At 37.5% G+C, this 9,896-nt stretch overlaps 1 pseudogene; it reads right to left on the minus strand.

Annotated features, from left to right (window-relative positions):
* Positions 1-329: 329 nt before the first annotated feature.
* On the minus strand, positions 330-1,625 carry LOC149140754 (cytochrome P450 78A4 pseudogene; annotated as a pseudogene).
* Between the last annotated feature and the right edge of the window lie 8,271 nt (positions 1,626-9,896).

The following is a 9,896-nucleotide window of genomic DNA, read 5'->3' on the forward strand; positions in this document are numbered from 1 at the left end:
AATTAGCCAACGAAAGCTGGCACCCATATGATGGGAACAGAACGAAGAGGATGAGCCATTTCGCAGGACAGCTTAAGAACCTCGGACAAATCAACTGGATGTTTAGCATGAGGAAGCCATTGAAAATGATGGAGGAGCTTAGCCACCTAGAGGTTAACAGTGGCAAGGCCCAGAGCCTTCCCCATGCACACACGATGACCAACACCAAAAGGAGAAAGCCTCAGATCATTACCCCTTACATCCACGTCTTCCCCGCCTTCTAACACCACAAACCTCTCTGGACGGAAATGTTGAGGTGATTCCCAAATGCTGGGGTTGTGAGTAATCAACTACATATTCACCATGGCAGTCATGCCCACCGGAACACACATTCCATCACCCATGTTCACATCTTCAGTGGAGAGACGTGTCCATGACAGGAGCAGTCTAGGCGGATGCATTCGCAGTGCCTCCTTTACCACAACCTGCATGTACGACAGGTTAGGGATATTTGAATCCTTCATGCTGCACTCTCACGAAAAATCATCTCCTGCATGCATGCATACATAAAGAAATTAGAAGCAAAGGCGAGCAAACTCACGTCATTCATAAATTCCTTCCGGTGTGAAAAAACTAAACTAAAATACAGAGATAGAACATATCAGATCAGATCAGAGTGTCAAAACACTAAAATACAGAGATGGATAAACTGAAATACAGAGAGATAGATCAGATCAGAGTGTGAAAATTTAACTAAAATACAGAGATACATGGATGAAAATACGGATAGTACGGACCCAGAGAACAGCGATCATATCCTCCTCATCTAGCTTATCTTCTCCATGCAACGACAGCAGAACGTCAACAAAATCGGATTGATCACCCGTTTCGCTGTTCCGCTCTGCACGTCGGTGCTCTTTGTTGATATTTCGAATGAAAGCTTTCACACGTGGCACCAGGCGGGCGCAACGAGCATGGATTCGAAGAGGGTCCAGCGGTCGCAGCCATGGTAGATGATCCGCCCAGTTGAATGCTCCCAACAGCTGGAAACCCTCATCCACCATCTCTCGCAGCTCCTTCACTTGTTCACAAGTAGAAGTACATGACATATCGAATCTCCTTCCAAAGACTCTACCCATGATATTGTTCAGCGCAGCCCCTTGCAAGTGTGCTCGAACCCTTACAACACAGTTACGCTCACATTCCTTTTGGATATCGACAAGCATTCCTAGAGCATCAGCCTGGCGACTAGGCTTGTGGGCAGCGATTCTGCGTGGAGAAAAGAGATGCGTAGAAGAAATTCTCCTCAGCAGCCTCCAGTAATCCCCATTGGGTGCGAAGCCAATGGCCCGGTCGAACAATAACTGCTGCACAGATTGCTTCAGGGGTCTGTTGGCGAAATGAGGGGAGTTGAGCAGCTCTCGGGCCACTTCAGGATCTGATGTAATAACGGTGGGCGTGGAGCCTAAGCTAAAGGCCATAAGCTTCGTGGCACCATGAAGACGAGCCAGATATTCGAGCTTGCAGTGAGCGAGACTGATGCTCATGTCCATTAGACTTCTGATAATGGGCCATCCTTTGGGACCGGGAATAGGAACGTGGCCAGACCTCCTGTGTCTTCCCTCCCACGCATAGCCTCCCGGCATCAACCAGGACACCAAAATAGCAGCGATGAGCAGTGCAACATACAGAGGTCACTGACCCAACGCAGCAAGAATATCCTGAGAGTCCGAAAACCCACTATTTCTAAAGAGGAGGACATAGAGCCACCATTCCGCACCTTCAGAACTCCCCCCATTTTCCATCACAAAGCAGATGGCAAATATAAAAAAAAATGAAAGTTGCAAACAAAATGGACGGCAAATAGAGAAACCAAAGAAGCAGCAACAAAACAAAGCAAAGAGATACACATGAAAATGCGAAGGACTTGATGTGGATTTATAGTGGGAACGATTCCATTCTATGGAAATAGAGGGAAAATAGCGGGTTGTAACTCCCACTGGATGCACATGCATTTTTATCTTGATAGTTGTGTATGGAGTTTTCAGAATTCTAATTTAATTATGAAGTATCATTACGTGGATGGTGGAGATTTAATAGAGAGTTATGCCTCGCTTTTTTTTCTCTTAATTAATAAATTTAATAAAAACAATTTTATTATGTGCTCGCTTCTTCCCATAAATTGCTTATTACTACTTTTCTTACTCTTGATTTTGATTTTGCTGCATCAAGAACTTAGTTGGTCTAACCGCTCCACCTTTTGTTGCATCGAAAAAAAGAAAGTCAATTCAAATTTGTCCCATTGAAATTGAAGTCAAATTTGTTACGTCTAAATTCAATTTGAATTGGCTGCACCAAATACTTTGTACTTTGTAAAAATTGAATTCAAACCTTTTATGTTGCCACACTAAATTCCCCCATATTAAAGCTAAAATTCTTGATGGGAATTTCTGGTAATTCCCAAAAAAAAAAAAAAAAAAAACTGAACAGAACAGAACAATGCTCTGTTTGTAACACAGCGGAAAGTAAAATTGTTTTCTGGGAACACAGACTTTTACTCATGCACACAAAAACTTTGTATTCATTAACAAAAGATTGCAGTTACAAAAGATTCTTCCTCTATCAGAGGGATTTCACCAAGAACTCCTCAAAGCAGTAAAAAAATTCACTCTGTCTCTCACAAAATAAAATCAACACTGTTGTGTAATTTTCCTTCTCATTTATGCTGCTGCGTTTTTACATTTCATCACTTGAATGAAAGATGAGCCAAGACATCCTCTACAAAAAAAAAACTTACAAAACTCCCGTGAAATAAAAAACTATAACAAAACTCCAGTGAAATAAAAAACTATAAAATTAAAATCTTTACCAAAACTTACCAACTTTAATAAATTCATTTATTGTTTCACTGACAAAGCTGGCAGTCAATGAAAATTCACTTCAGGTCACCTAATAGATAGCATTCCTGTACATCAACCGTTGAATTATGCGATTTACGATTTGCGATTTGATCGCATCGCGCAATCGCATTGGGTGCAAAAACAGAGGGGAGGCTTGACACATATGGGTGCAATCTGCAATATGGCGATCGAATCACATCGCAACATTGCATCGGAAGAATTCAAGGGAACAGATGGAGGCAGCGGGCGTGGATGCGATTTGCGATCCGTGATTAGATCGCATCGCAAGGGAAAAGCAAGCGGTTTTCTAAAATAAACACTCTAGTTGAAATTAGCATTTCAACACTCCCCTTTAATTTCAACTGCTGGGTTATCAGTCATACCCAGACATTTCCTCAAAAATTCAAAACTTTTCTGCCCCAATGGTTTGGTCAGAATGTCTACAACCTGCTCCTATGTTCTGCAGTGTTGTAAAACAATTTCTCCATTGTTTACCAATTCCCTGATTTAATGGAACTTTGTGTCAATGTGTTTCGTTCTCTTATGAAACACAACATTCTTGGACAATGCAATAATTGAGCTATTGTCACACAAAATCACAGTTCCTTTTGTTTGCTCTTGGCATAAACTCCTTAACATCCTTCTCATCCAAATTGCTTGACATTCTGCTGCTATAGCTACCACATATTCAACCTCTATTGTAGACAACACTACAATAGGTTGTTTTTTAGAAGCCCATGAAATGGCTCCTGAACCCATGTGAAAAACATAACCAGATGTGCTTTTCCGATGATCTACACTTCCAGCCCAATCACTATCAGTGTATCCTATTAAATTTGAACATTCTGAGACATTATATAGAATGCCAAACCTTTTAGTACCTTTAACATACCTCAGAATCCTTTTTGTTGCCTGCCAAAATGCTTCTTTTGGTCTCTCCATGAATCTGGAAATTAAACTAACAGCATACATTATATCCGGCTTAGTTGCAGTCAAATACATGAGGCTGCCAACTATGCTCTTGTTCAAACTAGGATCAAAATCCTTTGTTATGTCCTCTTTGCTGAGTTTTAATCCCATCACTGTGAGAGTGATTGCAGCTTTGCTCTCCTGCATATTAAATCTTTCCAACACTTCATTAACATATTTCGCTTGTGAGATAAAAATCCCATTTCCATTTTGTTCTACTTCTATTCCTAAGAAGTATCTTAGCATACCCATGTCAGTCATTTCAAATTCTTCTTTCATGACTGTTTTGAAATTTTCAATAAGGTGATCATCATTACCTGTGAAAATAACATCAATTTTACCATCCTTTTCTTTGATGTATAGGGTGGGTTCTCCCTCACACTTTTCAAATCCATTTTCCAGTAGATAGGAATCTATCCTACTATACCATGCTCTTGGTGCTTGCTTCAACCCATAAAAAGCTTTCTTCAATCTGCACACTTTGTGCTCTTGGCATTTCTTTTCATAGCCTAGAGGTTGTTCAACGTAAACCTCTTCCATTAACACTCCATTTAGGAATGCTGACTTCACGTCCATTTGGTAAACTTTCCACTTGTTTTGTGCTGCTATGGATAGCACTGCTCTCACGGTTTCCATTCTAGCAACCGGTGCAAAATTTTCCTCATAGTCTCTCCCATACTGCTGCTTATATCCTTTGATAACCAGTCTTGCCTTGTGTCTTTCTATTTTGCCTTTAGCATTACTCTTGGTCTTGTAGACCCATTTAACTCCAATGACTTTCTTTCCCTTTGGTAGTTCAACTAAATCCCATGTCTTGTTTCTTTCTATGGCATTGATCTCCTTATCCATAACTTTTATCCATTTCTTATCCTTAATTGCTTCTTCGAAATGAACAGGGTCATCAACATGACAATATAAAGCAAACAAAGAGTTCATACCTTCATTTTCTGTCTCTTGTTCATAAATGTCACTTAAATTTCTGAACTTCTTACCTCTTTCATTTGGTGTACAAGTGCTTGAAGAAGCACTTGAATTTCCTCCTTGTGGTGTGCTTGGAGAAGCACTTTCATTTCTCCTCAAGGGTGTCCCTTGCTGTCCTTGTGTTGGTGCTGCTGTTTGGGGATGTATTTCAGCCATCTCCTCATCATCTTCATCATGTGACATAGAGTTTTTAACATTCACTGTTTTCTCTATGCTTCCATCCCAAGCTTCCTCCTCAATGAACTGAACATCTCTACTCACAATAAGCTTCTTGGTGGATGGGTTACACAATCTATAAGCTTTGGATTCCTCACTGTATCCAATGAAAATACATTTCTCCCCTTTGCTGTCCAACTTCTTCCTTAGTTGATCTGGAATGTGTGCATAGGCCACACATCCAAAAACTTTCATGTGGGTGACTCCTTGCTTTGTCCCACTCCATGCTTCTTCCGGCACTCTGTTCATGACTGCTTTTGTAGGGCATCTATTCAAAATGTACGTTGCATAGTGTACAACTTCAGCCCAATAATCATTTGGCAAATGCTTTGTCTTTAACATACTCCTCGCCATGTCCATGGTTGTCCTATTCTTCCATTCCGCAACTCCATTTTGCTGAAGGGTGTACCTAGTGGTAAACTGCTTATGAATTCCATTTTTTCTACAAAAACGTAGAAAGTCTTTGGAGATATACTCACCTCCTCTATCAGTTCTTAGAACTTTGATATCCAGCCCGCTTTGGTTTTCTACAAGTGCCTTGAAATTGCAAAATCTTTCAAACACTTCACTTTTGTTCTTCAGGAAGTAAACCCAAGGTTTTCTAGTAAAATCATCAATAAATGTTAGTATATAGTGGCTGCCTGCAAGTGATGGAGTTTGCATTGGTCCACATAAATCTGAGTGGACAATCTCTAAGGGTGATTTTTCCCTTATGCTTTTCCCAGATGGAAAACTTTCTCTGTGTTGTTTCCCCAAGATACAACCTTCACAAAGGCTGTCTGGTTTCTCTATCAATGGTAATCCTCTTACCATTCCTTTTCTATTCAACAAGTTAAGACCTCCAAAGTTGAGATGTCCAAATCTCAAGTGCCACAACCAATTTTCATCTTTTGGTTCGCCTTGGAAAGCCTCTTGAGTCACTGTTGCTATTTCATCTCCATTTTTTAAATCTGCTTTCATCCTAAGAGGGAACATCCTGTTCCTTTTCATATTCACTTCAGCAATAAATTGTTTGTTGGGTGCTTTATCCATGATGGTGCATACATCATCCACAAAGAAAACATTGTACCCCTTTTGAACAAGTTGTCCAATACTTAAGAGGTTACATTTCATTCCAGGAACATAATAAACATCTGCTATGGTTTTCTTTTCACCTTTCCTTGTTAAGACATTTACTTCTCCTTTTCCCATAACAGAGACTTTATTATGAGTCCCTAGTGTGACTTGTGACTTCACATTCTAATATAACATAGGAAACAGGGCTATGTTTCATGTCATATGGTTACTGCAACCGGAGTCTAGAAACCATACATCTTCACTCTTTTCTTCAGCCATATTACAAGCTAAAAAAAAATTATTTTGGCTGATATTTTCTCTAGTGAAATTTGCACTAGTTTTATTACTCATATCATGTTGTTTCTTCCTACATTCATTTGCATAATGCCCATATTTTTTACAATAGTGACATTGGACATTGGATTTATCACACCTTTGTCCTTGAGCATGATGTTGTCCACTTTGTTGGCTGTTTCCTTGGCTTTGGTTCTGATTTGGATTGCTGCCTCTTCCTTGAGCATTTGCTGGACTGTTTCTTCCACCTCTGTTTTGGCTTCTGCCTCTTCCTCTCTTGTTTCCTATGCCTTGACCTCTTCCTCTTCCAAAGCACATCTAGGTCTTAAAGGCATGCTCTAGAGGTGAGTTTTCATTTCTACTCAATCTCTGCTCATGTGTTATCAGTGACGCATGTAGTTCATCAACTGAGAAGTTTGTGAGGTCCTTTGTGTCTTCTATGGTGGTGACAATCACATCGAACCTTGAGGGTAATATCCTCAATAGTTTCTCCACAATCCTCCTTTCTTCAAGAATCTCTCCATGAGACCTTATCTGTGTGACCAGGCCAATCACATGTTTGAAGAATGAGTCAATATTATCTGACTCCTTCATGCAGAGAGTCTCAAAATTTCTCCTCAGCAACTATAGTTTTGTTGTCTTCACTTTCTCCATGCCTTGATAGGCTGTCTTGAGAGTTTTCCATGCTTCTTTGGATCTCTTGGCTACTGTTATCCTTGGAAACACACTCTCATGCACTGCTTGATACAAAAAGTAGAGGGCTTTAGAGTCTTTCTTCTTATTGCTCTTCAACAGATCTTTTTCTGACTGAGTTAAATTATTAAACTCATTTTCATCTACTGGTTCTTCAAAACCATCCTCAACAAATTCCCATAAGTCTTGGAAGGCAAGCAAAGCTCTCATGGTTATTGCCCAATAGTCATAGTTTTTCCCATTAAACTGTGGGAGCTGAGTATTACAGATACCCATGCTAGTGTTGGCTCTAGCCATTCTTGCACTCTTAACTATGCTTCAAAATACTTGACTATGTATTAAAATAACTGACTGTCCTCAGCAGTAACACACAAACTAACTTGAGAAATACCTTGGATTTTTTTTTGACTGAGTCTTCACTCTGCTGGAGAAGCTGCTACAACAAGAAATCCTTCCTTTAGCTTCTTTGACACCTTCAAAGAGCCTGAACAAGCTCTGATACCATGATGGGAATTTCTGGTAATTCCAAAAAAAAAAAAAAAAAAAAAAAAAACTGAACAGAACAGAACAATGCTCTGTTTGTAACACAGCGGAAACTAAAATTGTTTTCTGGGAACACAGACTTTTACTCATGCACACAAAAACTTTGTATTCATTAACAAAAGATTGCAGTTACAAAAGATTCTTCCTCTATCAGAGGGATTTCACCAAGAACTCTTCAGAGCAGTAAAAAGATTCACTCTGTCTCTCACAAAATAAAATCAACACTGCTGTGTAATTTTCCTTCTCATTTACGCTGCTGCGTTTTTACATTTCATCACTTGAATGAAAGATGAGCCAAGACATCCTCTACAAAAAAAACTTACACTGCTGTGTGTAAAATTCTCTCTTACATTCACGCTGCTCTGTTCTCCTCTTTTTTTTACTTCGCACTGCTGTGCGTATTTTTCACTTTCATTACATACACAGAACAACCAACAAAAAACATTACATATTGTTTGACTTATGCCCTAAAACAAAACTCCCGTGAAATAAAAAACTATAAAATTAAAATCTTTACCAAAACTTACCAACCGTAATAAATTCATTTATTGTTTCACTGACAAAGCCAGCGGTCAATGAAAATTCACTTCACGTCACGTAATAGATAGCATGCCTGTACATCAACCGTTGAATTATGCGATTTGCGATTTTCGATTTGATCGCATCGCGCAATTGCATTCGGTGCAAAAACAGAGGGGAGGCTTGACACATATGGGTGTGATCTACGATATGGCGATCGAATCGCATCACAACATCGCATCGGAAGAATTCAAGGGAATAGACGGAGGCAGCGGGCATGGATGCGATTTGCGATCTACGATTAGATCGCATCGCAAGGGAAAAACAAGCGGTTTTCTAAAATAAACACTGCAGTTGAAATTAGCATTTCAATAATTCTAGTATCAATTTGGTCTCATATTTGAAATTTTTGTGTACTTTTCACATAATGTTTAAATATGTTATTGATTACATATTTTGATATCAAATATAATTCTTTTAATAAATTATAAATCATATTTATATAAAGACATAAACTGTGGTTTACCATAGCAAATGATATATTCAAAAGCCTTACCTCAAATACATAGATATAAAATTAATTATTCAAATTATATAGAATGATTAAACTTTAAATGAAAATAAAAATTATATTAATATAGTTTTATACTCATATAATCCCACTTTTTAATATAGTTTTAAAATTAAAAAACACATATATATTACTATATTAATCTATTACTAATATTTAAATATAAAATAAAGTAGGTCATGGAACAAGAAGGGGGATAGATGTTGTATGGTTCCTAGTAAGTTAAAGTTACAGAGTATTCATGGAGCTTACGATGCATGACAAACAACCACAATGAAGTTTATGCCCTGACCTAGGGGATTCAGATAGCCAAAGAAAATTAGGTAGCTTCTCCCTCTCCTTATTTAGCATATGTTGAAGGGCTCATATCCCAGGGAGAAAGCATTATATACTATTGTGAAAAGAATTAGAAAAGCAGTGAAAGGGTTATCTTCAATAGCATATTTCCATGTTCTCTGTGATCTCATTAAAAATGCAGGGTTATGTGCTAATGAAGGGTGTAAATTAAGATTAGGAGATTTAAAAATCAATGGCCTAATGAGGCCCTCTCCTATTCCTTAGAGCTAAATGGATTGGCATTGAACAATTATGAAGGATTACATTATCAATTATTTATAGTAGGACATGTAAATTATCTCTTTTGGTTTTTTGATTAGTCACTTTTGTAAGTGATATACCTACAAAACCCCATTTTTGTTATCCAGTTTGGAGTCCCTCTAGAAAAATTTGTAGTTTTGTTGAATAAGAGAGCTCACAATTTTTTTTTGAACATATAGCTGCATACTACCTCTGATGTATTTGGTAGGCATATTTGCATATAAATACAAAATTATCATTTTGATTTTTATATATGTGTGCCTTTGTAACCATATAATAAAAATTAAAAATTAAAAAATTGATAATAATTTCATTTATTTTTTATATCGGTTCAAAATAATTTTATATAAAAATAATTAATATCAATTTAATTTTATATTAGAAAGAATTATATAACTTTAATATAATTTCAAAATAAATATAAATATATATATATCTTCAAATTCCAATATATAAATCTCTCAAATGAAATTTTAAATTACTCTTTTTAAATATAAGTACAATAAAACCATAAAAAATTATTTTATATAAAAATAATTAATATCAATTTAATTTTATATTAGAAAGAATTATATAAC

Source organism: Pinus tabuliformis, chromosome X (assembly GCF_031772625.1).
Source record: "Pinus tabuliformis cultivar Carrire ecotype Pingquan chromosome X, CPIR1, whole genome shotgun sequence".
NCBI classification, from domain to species: Eukaryota; Viridiplantae; Streptophyta; class Pinopsida; order Pinales; family Pinaceae; genus Pinus; species Pinus tabuliformis.